Source organism: Labrus bergylta, chromosome 7, assembly GCF_963930695.1.
Source record: "Labrus bergylta chromosome 7, fLabBer1.1, whole genome shotgun sequence".
Lineage (NCBI taxonomy): Eukaryota > Metazoa > Chordata > Actinopteri > Labriformes > Labridae > Labrus > Labrus bergylta.
Genome location: NC_089201.1, coordinates 17,497,721 through 17,515,887, shown reverse-complemented (window position 1 = coordinate 17,515,887; position 18,167 = coordinate 17,497,721).

Sequence of the window (18,167 nt, the reverse complement as noted above, 5' to 3'; positions counted from 1 at the left end):
AGCAGAGGGGTTAGGCAGCCACTCTGAGGAGTGAAGCATGCGGGGTAGGCTGGTTTACGCATGCTTACGGCTGCCTCCAGTTGTGTTGCCAGGTCTTATGACTCATCCACGTAGAGCTGAAAAACACCCATTTGATTCATATTGACGTGAACAGGGGAGATAATCAGGGAGGAAATACCAATCGGGATTGCAGCAGGAGAAAGGGTTAAAGATAGAGAGACTCAAATCAGGAGAGTTGGCAGGTCTGCTTAATGTTACATTTTTCAAAAATACCCTATTGGAGCGCATATAGGACCACCCTATTTAAGACGACCGCCCATTTCAAGACTATCTTTTAGAGGAAGACTTTTTGAAGATTCTTGGTTTAAAAGAGAAAACCATTTTATTTAAAAATAGGAATACAAGCACATTGAATAAGACACGGTATATTGTATTTTTCTTTAACAGGTTGAATAAAATCATGTTTTCTGTATCTTTTAGAGTGAATAAGACTGAATAAAAGATAATCAATTTTTTTCACGTGTATTTAAAGAGGACATATTATAAAACAGTCCCCTGTTGTCTAAATGAAACATCAGTGCTGTGCTTTGGTCAAAATATAACATGAATCAAGCACCAGAGGAGGTTTGTGACCCTGTATAAACCAGCTCTCTCAGAACGCTCCGTTTTGGTGTGTGTGTGTCTCTTTAAATGCAAGGAGCCCCCCCCCCTCAGTTTTCCCGGTAGACATCACTCCTCTGTAGGGAGAATAAAAATGGCGGACCTGCACAAAAGTTTTGCACCAGGCTGGGGGTGGAGTCCATGAGAAGGGAATTTTTTTTTACCAATATCCCACTATGATGTCACAAGGAGAGCAAATTTTAAACGGAGCATTTTACTCTGTGTTGTCAGACTTATGCAGACTACAAACAAAGAACTGGATTGATTTATTTCACATTTTGTGGGTCTGTAGACACTCAGGTTACCCAAATTTATGTTCAAAAACACTGTAGAAGTGGATTTTTCATAATATGCCCCCTTTACAGTAAAAACTAAAACCTGTCTTATATTGGGACAAACACTGTACTAGATTTTTACAAGGACAACCAGCACGGTGAACAGCAAAAACTGAATCAAAGTTTACTCCAGGCACTGAATAGAAAACTGACATTAAAATGAATTATTTTTGACCAGACAAAAGCCCTTAAACAGACCATTTAATTTGTGAGGACACAAAACACTACTTTAGAATAAAAATAACGGCAGCGGCGGTCTTCTGTTCAGCTGAGGTTTTTTTTCTGTTTCCTCAGATGAAACACTCGTAATGAGTTTCTTTATTGAGATGGAGATTTCTGAATTGAAGCCTTTAGTTGTAAAATAAAAGGAGAATGAATGCTGTTAAAATGCGATTTATTCACACCCACAAATTAATTATTGTATAAAGAGATAAAAGTTCCTAGACACTATGTGGGATAATTAAATGTTTTCAACGATAATTTGTCAAGATTGTTTGAAAGAGCCATTTTTTCCTGCGACAGGGCCTTCAAATACACTTTGAAACTGAAATAAAAGTCGCTCCCTCCGTCTTTATCGCACGTCTTTGTGAGGCACGCAGTCTGCCTGCTGCAGATAGTGCGACTCTTTAATTACCTCCGCCGTGTTTAATTAGCAAAACTTATTGGAATTTTTTGCTGAGAAGAAGAAAACAAACATTACTCCACAATCAATTTACAAGTGGGTTTAGCTTTAGAGAGGGGAAGAAAAAGTGACAAAATTAACTAGTTTTTTCTTACTTTCACGAAAATCTTTCCCTCAGTCAAACACGAGGGTGTTTCTGGACTGCCTGGTGGTATCTGTCATCCAGCAGGCAGCCAAAGTCACGGCTGACTTCTCTTTTTGACACAGGTCAAGCAGAGGTCACTGGAGCAGCAGTATTGCCATAGTAACTCATTCTGCATGATATGAAACAAACATGGCCACCTCGGTCATCCATCATCTCCCTAGTGAGGCCCATCCATCATCACGGAGGCGTGCTGACATTCACTTTGCTCTGGTTCCTCTCGGCTGGACTGTGATTGGTCGGTATTAGGGAGCCCGGTTGCCGTAGCGCTGGGGCGCTTTCACGCTTACAGAGCGGAGAAACGTCCAAACTGCACAAGCTGACAGAAACACGCTGATTTAGAAATCTATAGAGATGGGGTCCATCAGCCTTGGCCATATGGTTCTCAAGAAGGTTTTCTTTTTCAGTGTTGGGATGGAGAGCTGTAGCATCAAGATGGCATTGACAACGTGCTGTCATGAGGAATAGAGAAGTCAGTCTGAGTGCAGTTCTGGTGAGAAAACTAAAAACTACTTGAGGCTTCAGGTCGCAGCAGGCTTTTGCTCAGACGAACACGCCATTAAAAAAATATTGAGTGCTTTTTAAAATCCCACTAGCAACACAGAACCATCACAGAGAACCATGTCGACAAGTATCTTAAAGTCTGTTTTCCCCCTGCTGGTAACATAAGTGATCTGATCAGAAGTTGGCAGTTATATGAAACTCCTGTAACATCATTTTGATGATTCTAAAGATTGTCTCGCCAAGATGAGCTATGTTAAGCGTGATCTGATCTGCTCAGAGGAACGCCAGAGCCACACAGATCTGATTTCCTGTTGTGTATGGTGCCGTATAGGGGTGAAAAGTTAGGACAATTGTAAGTGGCCTTTGGCTGTCATGGGCACTAAAAAAAAATTAATCAGGAGAGAAAAGGAAATGATTCAAAGATAAATATTTATTTTTCATGATGATGTGATATTGAATGATTGTCAGAGAATCTTTGGCACTTGAACTCTACAGGGAGACAGGGTGATTGAAGATGTCTCCCCTGATCAGCAGCAAGATCTACCCCCCCCCCCCTTAAGAGCAAAATTAAGATATATTATTTGCATTATTACATAATTAATAAAGCTCTAGGTTTATAGTCCTGATCACAGAAAGGTACTTTCATACATTACAACTACAGAGATGAACTCAACAAACAACACAATGAGAGTATTTCTTTCGTTTATCTGTCTAAACATGATTGAATCCACAATTTCAATTGACTAGTGTTTCTAGTTTTAACTGAAACAAATTCTTTTTAGCTTCCACTTAACCAGGAAATCATTAGCATCTTAGCTACTTCTCGAGGATCTTTGGAGCGATATATACGAGGAGAAGATACACAGAAATACATATCAGAGAGAGGGATTCTGGGTATTTCTTTATAAAATCTAACTTTCACTGAAGGCAGAAAGTTTAAGGCAGAACTCAAAGCTGTAGATCCAACCCCAAAGTTTCCCATGTCTGTCTGCAGATGTGTATTGTTGTCACAGAGAGACAGACTCAAGGGTGGCTTCATGAACAACTCAGATTATTTATCTGGACCATTACTTGACAACAAAAAAAAACACTGATGCTGACATTTCCTCAGCTGACAACAAACACAAAGAGTGTTTTTGCTTTTCAACTTTCCGATAGAGTCTTTCTCTTCAGACATGAAAGCAGCTCGACTGGTCCAGAACCCGTGGAGAGATCCAGATAAGATCCAGCAGGAGATAAATCAGAGTGAGCCCTTCACATGAGACTCAAAGAGAAGAAAAGCTTCACTTTCAAACGCTTTCTCTGAGATTCTGCCGACGAGATGACTTTTAAATAACGGATATCTACAGCTTTGAGAGGTGCTGGATTGTGAAGCCAGTTTTATAAGCTTTATTCCAACAACCTCGGTGGAATGAAAACACAAAAGAGACGCTGTAAAATGTCTTAAATTAAACCGTATTCTGGTGTGTTGTTTTACAGGAGGAAGAGAGGTGCTGATCAATGAGATCAGAAGAGAGCGCTCTGTGTTTGGTGATGTATTGCACCAATCAATTGAGTGGATAAGATGCAAATGATTCGTCTAACAGAGTGGCAACTTAATGGCAACATAGATTTCTGGCAATTACGTTAATTACTTCATTTAATTTACAATGGCTTGCTGCAGACGGTGCATTAACATCGCAGCTGACCAACAGGATGGCAGGAGAGGCAGTAAAGTAGAGTGAAAGTGATCAAGCTGTGTTTGATTTAAAACTTTTGGACACATCTTCTGCATCTTTTTTTCATTCATGACTAGTGAGGAGAGTTTATTTGTCAGGAGCCAGCACCTTCAGGTTCATGATTATAGAGAAGAAACAATGTCAGAAAAACAGATTAAAAAACAAGAAGGTGGATTATTACATTTTTAGGTTCTGCCAGGGGTTTTTAGTTGGTTATGAAACAAAATTAAATTAATACTGAAGTCTTTATATGACCTACAAAAAGCTGACAAGACCATCAGAGAGAAGAATGATGGTTTCTTGATATGTGTCCTCTTGACTTGATCGATCCTTTTAATCACTCATTAAGTCTTCACTATTTCTCTGACCTTTTGATGACAACTTATAACAGCAAATGAGAGCCTTCGAGGAAAGGAGGTGCCTCCCCCTGTTCTGACGTCCAATTGCAAATGATTGTGGCGATGACTCACATGTCTTTTAGCCAATAAAATTCTCTAAAAGTCTTACAACACAAAGAAAAATCATCTGTTTCAAATTTGCTCTCCTTGTGACATCACAGTGGGATTCTGATAAAAAAAAAAAAAAAAAATCCCCTCCCCTTATATCTCCACCCATGGACTCCACCCCCAGCATAGAACAAAAATTTTACGCATGTCCGCCATTTTTATTCTCGCTACAGAGGAGTGATGTCTACCGGGAAAACTCAGGTGGGGGCTCATCGCATTTAAAGAGACACACACACCAAAATGGAGCGTTCTGAGAGAGCTGCTTTATACAGGGTCACAAACCTCCTCTGGTGCTTGATTCATGTTATATTTTGACCAAAGCACAGCAGAGATGTTTCATTTAGACCACAGGGGACTGTTTGAAAATGTGGAAGGGGGGGATAATATGTCCTCTTTAATTTGTCGGAGTGATTTCTTCATACACACAGTAAGGAGACTGATTTAAAGTACAGTACGAGTGGTTGTCAGAACAGCATTAAGTTGATATTCATACCAAGATAGGCTATGAGCCATGAACTATTTGGAGAAAACAGATAAATCTACGTAAAATAAGACAATAAACACCCTCATAAAGCTGGAATGGAATGATAGTTATAGCCTTTGACTTGTTCAAGCATTACCAAGTGAAACTGAAGCTTGTGTATTTATTATTCTATCAATTTTTCAATTTTCTTTTACATATTCCATGATGATTGTAATGGTATCCTTAAGACAAATGATTCCAAAAGGTCATGCATCACATTATCATACGGGTGCGTGTGAAGGTCATCTTCTTCACAATCATTATCATTATCACCTTAATTAATATCCCATCATCATTATCAACATCATCATTGTCAGTATAACCCCACAGCCATGGTCATTCTCATCTCTGCAGCCAAAGCTGGAAGAAATCTTCCTCCAGCCTGAGCACTTCCAAAGTCAAGTCATAAATATTTATTGGATTTTCACAGTCTGTCTTATATTCTCTCGTATAATTTTGAAGGGAAAGTTGCACAAGAATAAAAAAAACTTCACGAATTGCAGATTCTGTACTTTTTCACATACAGTAGGAGGGGGGGGCTGTTTCTAATCAGACCTGAGGGGCTGCACTCATACCATTAAGCAGTAGCTGAGCTGCACTAATAGTCTAATGAAAGATCCAGCAGACATCCTAAAATCACATTAGGAGAGACTGTAATGAGGGTACAAAATATCAGCTCTAGGTAGAGCACGACAAGCCGGATTAAAAAAAGATTCATCGAAAGAAAGTTTAGTGAAAGTAAAATGAACAGTTCATCAACGTTTGGTTGAGACTAATTTGGGTCTAATCAATATCTGATGATGCTTCCTTGTTTTTATTTCTTGCGTTTATCTCCTTATATTTCCACAACTTCACTTAGCAGACAATTTCTTCCAAAGCGACGTAAATCATGAGCGAAGTACAACACGAGCAAGGAAGTAGACATGTCAATATATATGATATCAACATCTCATGAATGAGGACGTTAATTACAATATCAATTAAGAGTTGAAAGTGATAACAGACAAGCAGAAAAGAGAACAAAGCAGCTACGCTCAGATCATCAATAACATGCAAACTCGCATGCTTTGAATGCCCTGCACAAACTACTTTACTTGTGTCTTTTATTTTCTTGATGACTTGTTTTTTCGTTTGTTGAATCTCATTACGATGCACGAATTTAGTACCAAATGACATTCATGATGTGTGGATGTTTTGGCTCTTATCTTAAATTCCTCATGATGTTCAGGACCAAGATGAAAATATACAGCGGTCAAAGATTCAGTTCCAGTTCAGATTTCACCACAAAGTCACATTATTATCTCTGTGCAGAATGTTAAAGGCTGAATGGTAGTGGTACCTCTAACTCATCAGCAGGTCAGTCGGTGCACTTGTTAAATTGCTCATTTAATTCTTGTTGTGATTGACAGAACAGAGATTGATCTGTTCACATCTCAGGCAGTGAACTCTCACACCGGCACAGACAGTCCGCCGCAGTCTGATGCACACACACGCCTACACCGCCTCACCCTGGTGGGACAAGCGTCAACACTTTCAGTAGGTATTGATCTTGTGGTGACACTGGATTTAATATGCTTTAGACTTGTCAACAACCACGGGGGAGGCATGCCTCAGCTCGGCCCCAACGCTTTGACTTGATAAACGTTTGGCCTTAAAGTGAGAGGAGAAAATCCTGCAGACAGACAGATAATCCAAACACGTCTCCAATCTTACTTTAAAATGACATTTTTTGTACAAGCATTGATACATCGTTCCTACAGCATCTTAGGATACTAATCCTGAAATCGGAGCTCAGGGTTTATGCAAATCTAGTCTTTTCTGTTTCAACCACAATCTGAAAATAACTTAGTATGTGAATCTGATGAAACAATTCTTCTATTAATGTTGATACCAAAAACTGACTTCACAACACCCCAGTATTTTACATCGCTCCAAAATCAGATTAAAAAGACACAATGAGACACAACTACCAGGCTACTGTCTCCAAATGTGAAAAACTAAACTAACTAAACTTCCTAAAACTAAAGATTCCTAACTTCCATTTCCTGTTCAAGATTTCCATTTCCTTACATTTCCACTCTGAAAGGGAGCTGGAACTATGATTTTAGCATTGCTGCTTAATTGCAATTGCAGTGACATGATTGTGACGTTTACTTCAAATTGGTTTAAATTCTGAAGCCTTATGTCTGGCATTTTGACTTTAACTATCTTTGTTTCTGTCTGTTTTACAACACAATACAAGACTTTATCGATCCCCAGGAGGGAAATTTCTTTTTACAGCTTTGCATGGTTGGTACACATGAAGAAAACATATAACAGTAAGTAGAAACATATAACACAGGTAGAAAAACACATAACAAGAAGGGGCCAGTCAGCGTGGAAGCTTGTTTAAAGCTTCAATTGCTGAGGGGATAAAGCTGTTTTTGAAGTGTGGGAGGGAGTAGCTGTATAGAAGAGCGAGGGTCTAGCTTACAAAAGCTAACACAAAGTGGCAACTTCTTGTCTTGAAAAATGAAGCCAATGCTGAAGTGCAAAATACTGCAGTTCGTCGAGTGTCCACTAGAGGGCTGGCTACAGAAGTACAGGAAGTCACATACACACCACATAAAATAAATTCAGTTTTTACAGCATAAATAAAGATGTTTACAGCCTGGTACAAAAAACGAAATAGGTCTGATTAGTTATTGTCATCATAGACACACACTGTACCGGGGATGGATTTTTTAATAACGCATCCATTTGAATTTTATAAACAATACTTGTTATCTATAATTAGGTGGGTAGCTGACATGATTGACAGATGGGCGCGATGTAAGCCTGATGTCATGAGGCTTAAAACCCGCCTCAGCTCCGGTTCTCAGCCTGTTGATAGGTTGACTGAAAATGTACTGCAATGGACAAGACGGTTGTTTTTGGAAACTAAAAAGAATAACCAGCAGCAGTCTGTCTCGGCTCTTTTTATTCCGGCACATTTACTCTGTCAGCTATCTTGTCAATACTTTAACTAGCAGCTGAATAAGCTCTGTTAAACCAGTTTGACTCTGACCAGAAAGAGCAAACAACGATAGCAACGAGCTGAAAATAGAACATTAAGAAGCTGGAGGGCCAGATATTTTCCTCGGGAGTAAGTAGAAAGCGAGAGAGGAGAATGAACATTGGACTCACTGGTATGTTCATCAGCTTGACACAAACATGACTCCAAATCAATGCTAATGTTGCTCTCTGTCAGGTAGATGTAATTGGCAATTGTTGCTAACGTGTTTGCATAAAACATCAGCCCTGCCGTCGCCTTGTTCTGAGGTTTCTCTTTGTACAGCTGCTGGGGAATTAACACGTTTCTTTTCATGGTAAAGTCATACACATCTGATTCTAAAGTGCTAGCTTACATGATTGTATGATGCCTGATTAGTGTTAGCTGCAGCAGGTCTTTGAATACGCCTTTTTTTCTGCTGCTGAGAGCACAAATCACCGACATTTACCCTTTTTTCTTGTCTTTATTCTCTCTCTGTCTTACTCACGCAGCCTGTGCACAGTTGTTAAAAGCGTTTTCTTTGTTTGCAGCACATTATATATTAATGTGCGAATGCCTCTCTCAGCGTGAGCAACTTAATGTGAATTTACATTATTTATCCCTAAGCTAAATGAACAGGCCTAGCCTTCCGAAATTACTGGAATATTACACATCCCAAAGTGTCAACTCAAGCTGAGTTGTCAACATAATCACATTATGTAATGTGAGAGCCTCGCTCCAAGCCTCATTCTTCTGCTTTTCTCTTTCCATCTGTCATTGTATCCGACAGAAACTTTAGTTTTTCCCTCTGGTGGCTGTAACTGATTCTTATTTCAAGTTGTCCCCATGCGCTGCTGAAGGATTCACATTTATTTACCGCGCCTCCCAAACCAACAGTTACCGCTTGCAAAGGTGGTAAAAATTAACCAAGCGTGGTGGGTGGGGATTGTCGGCCGCATGGCTAATCAGAGGTAAAAATCTCCAGAGATTAAAGTGGGTACTCGCAGCGTCCTCGCCGTGTGGAATGTGCTGTCAGCTCAGCGTGATGATAAATGTTTACGGCACTACATTAAGGGGAAATTACCTCTTTTCGCTCGAGGCCAGATCATTCATTCACAGGCGTAGCATGCCCATCGTCAGCCCTGTCGTAAATTAGTCTGCACCTTTCAGTGGGAAGAAAGGTGGGGAGGATTAGGGAGATCAATCTTTTAGACGGGCAGTTAAAATCATTATTTGGCTTCCTGCAGGACACAGGTTGCGCTAAGAAGTGACAAATAGTCCCACGCTGTTATAAACATCCCTATTCACAGACACCCCGAGGTACGGTGGCTTTGTGTACCCTCTGTATGGAGATGACCAAAATGACAGACAGGATGGATACTGAGTTAGTTGGGTTATTAAGGCTGCAGGACGTCCACTGTTATTCATAGGGAGCCATCATAACAAGCCCTCAGTGGCTTTCCCAGCCAGAGATTCACAGCATGCTTTAAAAAAATAAAATAAAAAATCCAGCGGTATCCCCCACAGAATCTATTATTTTGATTCCCTCTTCTCCATCAAGGTTGGGAATTGAGCTGAAATAGAAAAAAAGTAGAGCGCTGAAACCTCGGGCGTGGTATCCCTGCAAAATACCTGCTTCATTATTGCATCAAATCTTTCCCAAAATAATCACAAATTGCCTTTTTTTATGCATTCAAAATGCCCTTGTCGTTCATTGTTTACATCCGTGTTCAAACATAAGGAGAGATTTGCATTTTTTAACCAAGGCAGATCTTAACAGAGTTTCCATATTGACTTGATTCAGGCCCACAGGATTCGCTGCCTGACCGCATCATCTGCTGCTAATCCAGTTAATCTTTCCATTGGCCACTGTTCCAGGATGGCTGTTTCCTTGTTATTTTAGGAGAACGATTAAGCATTGTGGAATTAACAATGGCTTAACCTCTTCGCTAGACTCCTTTACATCCTGCCTGCAGAAAGCTTGGGAAAAAATTCAATGGGGAGCTGCGCTGCGGAATGCACAATGTGAACCAAGATGTTCGCACCAATTACTAGATATCATTCATTGCATAAATGATACCGTGAGAGAAGGGACTTGCTTCCTCTATTGTGAAAGCGCCGACTTTCTGTTCAGCATTTCAGTGGCATGATGTGAACTACCCGGCTGTCTGTTCTGCAGATAATACCCCCTCATACCTGCACTGTGAGATTTTAATGAGGCGGAAGATTCCTGAAAGAAAAAACTCCACTTTTTAATTACCGGTTGGGCCCATTTAGTCTTCTCTGGTCCAATAATGACAGAGTCCAGAAAATCAATTTAGTGCTGTACTACAAGAGGGAGAAGCCACATTTATTTCCAGGAGCTGAAAAATGACCAGAAAGCTTGCATATTTTGCACAAAGACCAAAGTCATAAATTGAAGCTATTACACGGGAGCTGTTCCAAACCTCTCTGAGAAGTACGAGGATAAATCTGACAAAGTCTTCCTTTATTTTATTTGTGCTGAGTCAGAGGCGTTACTAACCTTTGGCAGCTGAATATGTAGTTTAATGGCTCGCATTGTTTAGCTTCTACCGACCTTTGAAAAATGACACGTATCCATTTTTCTCTCAATCATTAAATTCATTTTTTATCCGTAACCATCCGTATGTGATTGCACTTTAAAAAAAGAGCAGGTCTAGACTGTACTCCTTCTTAAAATATTCACAGATACAGACATTCATTCTCAGTGTCTGCACTGTTTGATTTATGTATTTCATGTTCTTTTTTAAGTCCATGCACTGTGTTGTCTCTTTCCCACTTTATTAAACCTGGCTGTTGAAAGTTGACACCCATCGCTTCACCATGAGAAAGCACTCGGCAATACTTGGCAACAGTTACAGTGAACTTCCTTTCAACAGTCAGAAACCTCGAGCAGACCCAGACTCATAGTGAACCCCCATTGGTCGCAACTGTGCAGGCAGATGACAAAGAAACAAAGCCAAAACAACAACAACAGATGAAACAAACAAATGGCTACAGTGCCAATGCTAATGATGTATATGCTGTAAAAGTGTTAGTTGTCAGAAATGTTGCACTGTATCATAATCAGTGTAAGTGAGTTTATTCACTGTGTTGGTATCTGCCTCCAGAGTAACACAGTCTGAATGAGCGTCATTAAACAAAATAGAATTTTAGTTTGAAACAGACACACACGTGTTAATAGATCTTTATCTAATGAGGCAGTGAAAAGATTTTACTCGACCACTTTTTCTGTTTGATTAGCTGTAATGATAATGATGTTGGCGTCGTGTTTGTGCTCCCAGAATGAGAAGCCAATCAGACAACTCAGAGAGCAGCTTTCACCAAGATCAAACCATTGCAATCGATGTGGCAACACAGACAGAGGCGCTTTTATTTTTTCAAATTATTGTATCATCTCTGTAAATGTTAACACTATTAAAAAATTAAAAATGATGATGAGACAAATGTTGTACTGCTTATGCTAAAGTGTTAACTTATGTAAAGACAGTCACCTTAAAGGAAGAATGTGCAACTTTCGGATCCAGTACATGTCGCCCCTGAGCACCAGCAAGAAACCAAAACAAACTGTCATACTGAAGCCTCCGCTCTCCTCCAGCGACACATCTCCAAACCCCCTCCACTCTCATTTGCATGAAAGAGTCAGGAGCAAGCGGTGGCCATGTTTGTCCTTGAGCTGCGCTTGCCTGTGTCCTGCATTGTTGTGTTAGCGGGCTGATGTTAGCGCTCTTTAGTTAGCTCGTAGCCTCCCATTGCCTGAAAATGTACACGCTTACATGACATTCATATAAGCAGTGAGTATATTATTCTTCTCTATAGTCCTTGACTTAAACAGATTTTATACACAAAGGGAGGATTCTGCCGTCCCATAAACCTCATGTAAACATGATGTAAACACGGCTCCGACAATAACAAAGCCAGCGGGACTCACTCATTGTAGACAGTCATGATTTCATACATGAACATACAGTAGGATGTATTTGATTCCTGCTGTATTTATGTGTTTAATGTCTTGCAAAGAGGTTGAAATGAAAAAAACAAGAACCTTAAATGCAGCATTTTACCCATAAATCTGCCTTGTTGCTGTATTCTTTCCTGTCTTGTGATTGAAGTGTTTCTGTTTATGTTTCAGAACTCCATGAATTCTTATCTGCATTGAGCTCACAATCTGTTGGTGAGGGATCAGATATTATTGACTGATGACATTTAGGCAGACTTTGGGAAACAGTCAGTGTGTAGAGAGACAACGGGTGGAACGCGTGACTGGACTTTGCAATGTCCGGCATTTAGAAAAGAAAGTCTCGGCCCACCTGCTGTTACGCCTGGAGCGCCTCTCACAAAGTATTGGATGTCAACCAAAGGACTGCATGCTTGTCAGACAAAAACAGAAGATTTCCAAGATTTCTATATCAGTAACAAAAAGATACGCTTTTGTTCATCCCATGCAACAACACTACTCTGTGAATACGCCTCTCTTATGTGATTAATTCACAACTGAGATTGTGTCACTTGCACCTCCACCAGGTGTGAACAAGATGCTTATTGGACAAAACCCATTGCTTCTTCTATGGAAGTGAAGAAAGATGGTGTGTTTCAGATGCACAGCTGCATACTTGGTATAACATAAATCTGCAGCACATTTCTGTAAAACAATGTGTTTGTAGGTTGTTCAAGAAAGGCGCCGACCTTCTTCAATCGGTCATGTCTATAAATGTTCGGAGGTCGACTGAGATCCATGAGAAACGCTGTGATCAATATCCTGCATGTGTCTCTAAGGAGGCGTAAAGCTGATGATGTGAAATGATGCCGGATGAGGCCAGTTTATGTCGGCTGGTTCCTGAGTAGCAGCTGATATACTCTAGATAGACTCTGTGTGTGTGTGTGTGTGTGTGTGTGTGTGCACTCTCAGGGCTAGTCTGTGTGTGTCTTACATCTATCTATTCATCTACCCATCCATCTATCTAAAAAAAAATATATTTCCTGAAGGAAATAATGTTGGTCAAACATGGCCCAAAGAAACACAAGCACAAAATTCAAATTAACTCTGAAAGACTCAAAAAACAATAATGAAATATTGGTAATAATGGTAAGGAAGGATATGTTGGGTAAAAGTAAGAAATCTGAGAATTGAGGGGTCAGTGATAGAATTAGTCACAACTTTTACCACTTGTTGATGACTAAACATCTGTTGTATACGTCCATGTACGTATGAGAATAGTCTCCATTAGTTGCTGAAGAGGCGATATGAAGCCCAACGATAGCGGTCGCCATACTGGAAATGCTGACTACCTAAAATTAATTCAGTTTCAGTGAGACAAAAAAGGTGGAGCTGGGGCGGGCCTTAACCCTCCTGGCAAATGTAAGCTTACTGCCCACCTGACAGTTAAATTGACCCCTCCCCCAATTATGCAAATCTATGAACAACTCTTAGGCTTGATTGAAACTTACCCTCTGTTGAGTTTTTAGGAATAAAGAAGTAAGCTATATTGAGACCAAAATCATTTTTAGAAAGTTTGAGCATGTTTATTTCTGCAGTAAAAAGTAGCATTTTATAAAGTAACCAAATAGGGATTCCTTTGTTTTGGCCATCAGCCTCACATGGACACTCAAGGAACTGCAGTTTTTTGCACTTTTGCATTGTTGCCGCTTGGCCACAAATCATGCAGTATTATAATACAATGAAAGAATAGTGAAACAACAAAAAACATTCACAGGATTAGTAAGCCAGCAAAGAAAAACCCCGAGTTTAAAAAAGAGAAAACTCGCTACCAAAAAAAATCTTCCTTTCATAGTTTTAACACCTTTCATTGATGTGGATAGCGATACATGTTAGCTTAGGATCTTAAAGAGAGTCTCACCTCAGCACATTTAAATAAAGAGGATAACAAAAGACACAAAGAATCTTAAAATACATCCAAAAAGTCATCCCCAAGTTGAGCGGCTCGCTCACAGTGTGACAGTCACACAGGGAGCTGCCTCTTATTTTATGCATTCACACAAACCTGTTGATGCTCCTCTGCAGCAGCCTCTTACATAATAGATGTAAAAAGCTGCAGAGGGATAAAACTAACCCTAAGAACAATACCAGCAACAGTCATCATCAACAATAACAACACTGTATGTAGGGAATGTGCCAGACAGAGATTAGGATTCTGAATTCAAGAACAGACAACTCTTTGATAACACACAGAAATAATAAAAGCCCTATGTTTGCATGATTGTACATGAAACATTTTTCTCTGATTCAACTTAATTAATCGCAGTCCTTCAGATTTATAATGGGACATCTTGAAAGGGCAATTAGGTGTACAGAGATTGTAGCAGTCGCATGCACTGTGCTGCAGTAACAGTATGTAAACGTCACTCCCCCCTCCAACTCGCTGCGTTCTCACATCAGCTGACTCGGACTTGATACAGAAAAACTACTAGGTGTCTGGCAGGAGAAACTCTGTGTGATGTCCAAACGAAAAATTTGGCTGTTTGCGTTCACACATTCAGCTCCTCTGGCAAATATTCTGAGTTTCTGCAAGTGTAAAAGCACTAATTGTTCATGATTTAAGGGTGGCACCAGAGGTGGCCAATCAGATTTCAAGTGTGTGGGGAGGGGGGGCTTGCAACCCTTGGCCACCCTTCTGAACAGCCCCCAGAAAAAAGCTGTCAGGTATTTATACTTTCAACGATTACTACCAATATGTAATGATTTAAAAAAATCGAATTGGAAGATCCCAATTCAACCTGCTTATGTCTTGGGAGTCGATTTGCCTTTAATCAAATTCAACCTTATAGTACGATCATCAAGAGGAAGGTTTTACCGCTGTGCATCCTGGGAGAGGACATGTCTGTGGTGGAGGAGTACAAGTACCTGGGTGTCAACATAGACAACAAACTGAACTGGAAGGCCAACACTCAGGCTGTGTACAAGAAGGGGATGAGCCGACTCTACTTTCTGAGGAAGCTGAGATCCTTCAACGTGTGCAGCAAGATGTTGGAGGTCTTCTATCAGTCTGTTGTGGTCAGTGCACTGTTCTCTGCTGTGGTCTGCTGGGGGAGAAGCATTGGAGCTGGTGACACTAACAGACTGGACAAACTCATTAAGAAAGCCTGCTCTGTGATAGGCTGCAAGCTGGACTCTTTTGTAGAGGTGACAGAGAGGAAGACTCTGAACAAACTGTTATCCATGATGGATAATCCTGATCACCCTCTGCACACCCTACTGGACAAACAGCGGAGCAGCTTCTCCAACAGACTGATACAACTCCGCTGTCACAAGGACAGATACAAGAAATCTTTCTTATATTACATAATATCTGTCTCTCCATACTGTAATCTGTTCTGCACATGTTAAATTTACAAATTATCCCTGCACTCATGTTCACTTCATTTGGCTGCTCTACTCGCCGTTATATTGTATAGTTTCTGCTTATAATATGTCTGCACTCATGCACTTTAACTTATGTCAATACTGTCCATTTACTACTACTTAATCTTTCATATTTAATTTACAACCATTTACAACTCTGTTTTTGCACATTTACATTTAATCTTTCATATTTAATCTATAACCATCTACGACTCTGTTTTTGCACATTTACATTCAATCTTCCATATTTAATCTTCCTATTTAAGACTAGTAATGCTTAGTGAAATCCTGGTTGTATATATTCACATTCTTATTTTTGATATCTTTTAGTACTTATTTACTTTGTATTTAATATTATATTGTGTTTAGATTTGCTAACATTGTGTTTTTTACTCATTGTGTGTTGGATAACCTGCTGCTGTAACGCCACAATTTCCCAGTTTGGGATCAATAAATTAATTCTATTCTATTCTATTCTATTCTATTCTATTCTATTACTCATTTTCCACATTCCTGAAGCCATTTGGATCATACATGCATATATTCAGCTCAGGTTATAGTTCTCTGCTCACAGAGAGAGGATACTGTACCAGGTGAGGACTGAGATGACACCGGCGTCGACTGCTCTGTTGCTGGGGCGGAGGTCGCTATTTCTAGTCAGGCTCCTATGATTCATGCGTGGCTGTTTGGAGGTCTGACGTGTCAAGATGTGCCATTTCACTAATTGTCACTCTGACTTATCCTAAGCCCCTTACAGCCCCCTGAGCTCTTCCCTGACCCGTGATAATTTCAGCAGGAAACTGAGAAAAAAGAGCAGGCTTTTATTCACCTCGGGGAAGGAGAATCTGGTCAGGCTCTATTGGAGAGTATAGTGTTGGCTACCGCTGGACTGTAAATGCTTTGAAGAACATTTTAACGTGGTAACCACTTTGTTAGTATCTGCTTAACAGATTTTAAATCAATATTGGTTTACAGTTTTGTCTTATTTTCTTTCTAGGCCCTCCAAACTTTTATTTTCTTGCCACTTTAATCTTGATGATGGATGATCTAGGTTGATAAAACAAATGATACACCTGTCTAAAATGCCTTCAGTAGTATAAGCAATGAGCTGAACAAGCAGCATGGCTACCTCTCAGGTTACAGCTCAACAAAGTATTTGAGCATGTCTTTGAGCCAAGTGGCAACCTCCGGTGTTAAATAATGAAGCAAATGTTGAGGTGCAAAATCCTGCAGTTCGTTGAGGGTCCGCTTGATGGTGGCTGCAGAAGCTCCAGAGGTTGCATACACATTAACCCTTTGACTTCCACACTAAGAAATCCATTTGCAAAAAAGTATTTGTTGGTAAAACTGTGTTCCTGCCTCTTCATTAAGCAACAAGATTATTCTCGTAAATTTATGAGTTTAATCTTGAAATTAAAAAATATATATTCTTTTAACATGGCCCTAATCCTCCATCGTACAGGACTGCCCGTTCTGACCCAGTTTAAATTCTGTCCTGGAAATGATTCAACAAAACAAAGGTAGGTTTTTCTGTTCTGTGTTACCGATCAGTGATGTATTCCTTATTTGATATACAGTATATAATATCTTTAATCTTTAACTATTCTCTTAAAGCACCAATTGCTCAATATTATTATATCGCGATGGTTCTTTGGTCGACAAATCACAGAAATTGTCAAACGACTTGTCAGTTCAACTTAGCGTAGCTGATGAAAGCTTTTAGCTAATTCTTTTACTTGGTGCAACTGGATTGTTGTGGCTCACTATTACTGATCTCATCAGGTGTAATGCTCTCTCAGAGTTATATTTCATCATCTCTACAGCTCAAACAGCAGACAGTAAGCTGGGGAGACTTAGTCACTCAAGCACAAAATGTCTGAAAAACTCCTGAAGTTTTTAAGGTGAGCTGCATGTGTGAACAAACACAGCTGAATTTTTAACTCGGGCTTCATCTGGAGTTTATCCTACCAGCTCCAGTATTTTTACAGCAGGAAGTCCAAGTGAGTTGATGTGAGAACACAGCAGGAGAAATCACCTCAAGCGAGCGGTAGGGGTGGTGACGTTTATTCTCTGCAATCGGTGCTCGACCATAGTATGTATGCACGCGACCGTTGTAGTGTATCTCTAAACTTCAACTCCTCCAGCAGACGTCTACTGGGAATGAGAAGGATTATGAATATATTAACTGTCTTCTAAAAGTCAAAATACTCAGGCCTGTAAATTAAACTTTTCCCACACTGGCAGCTCTGACATGATTAAAGAAGCTAAATAAAAAAAGGACAATAGTGAGAGACAATGCCTGGGTTGATCTCAGTGGTGCCAATACTTAGAATAAATGTTTACTTTAACAATGACACCCTGCTACATGTTATAATGAAGGCATTTTTTTATGCACATTTACATCCCAGTATAGTTCAGGAGGCTCATCATTTCCATTTGGGACATGAAAACACCATTTCCCATCTGGTCTAAGCTCCCCTCAAGATTATGTGCTGGAGTAGGCTCATATTACCCAGGGTATCCTATTTAATCGTATTTTTTTTGTGGTCACACTGAGTTCTCCTTCCATAATAATAGCCAAAGTATTCAGCTTAATTATGTATGCCGGGTATTTGTGATTAGGATATGAATATGCATATAAACAGCTTAGCCCAAATATGACCTCAACTGGGGCATGAGCTGGTATCCACTCAGCTCTGTGTGTGT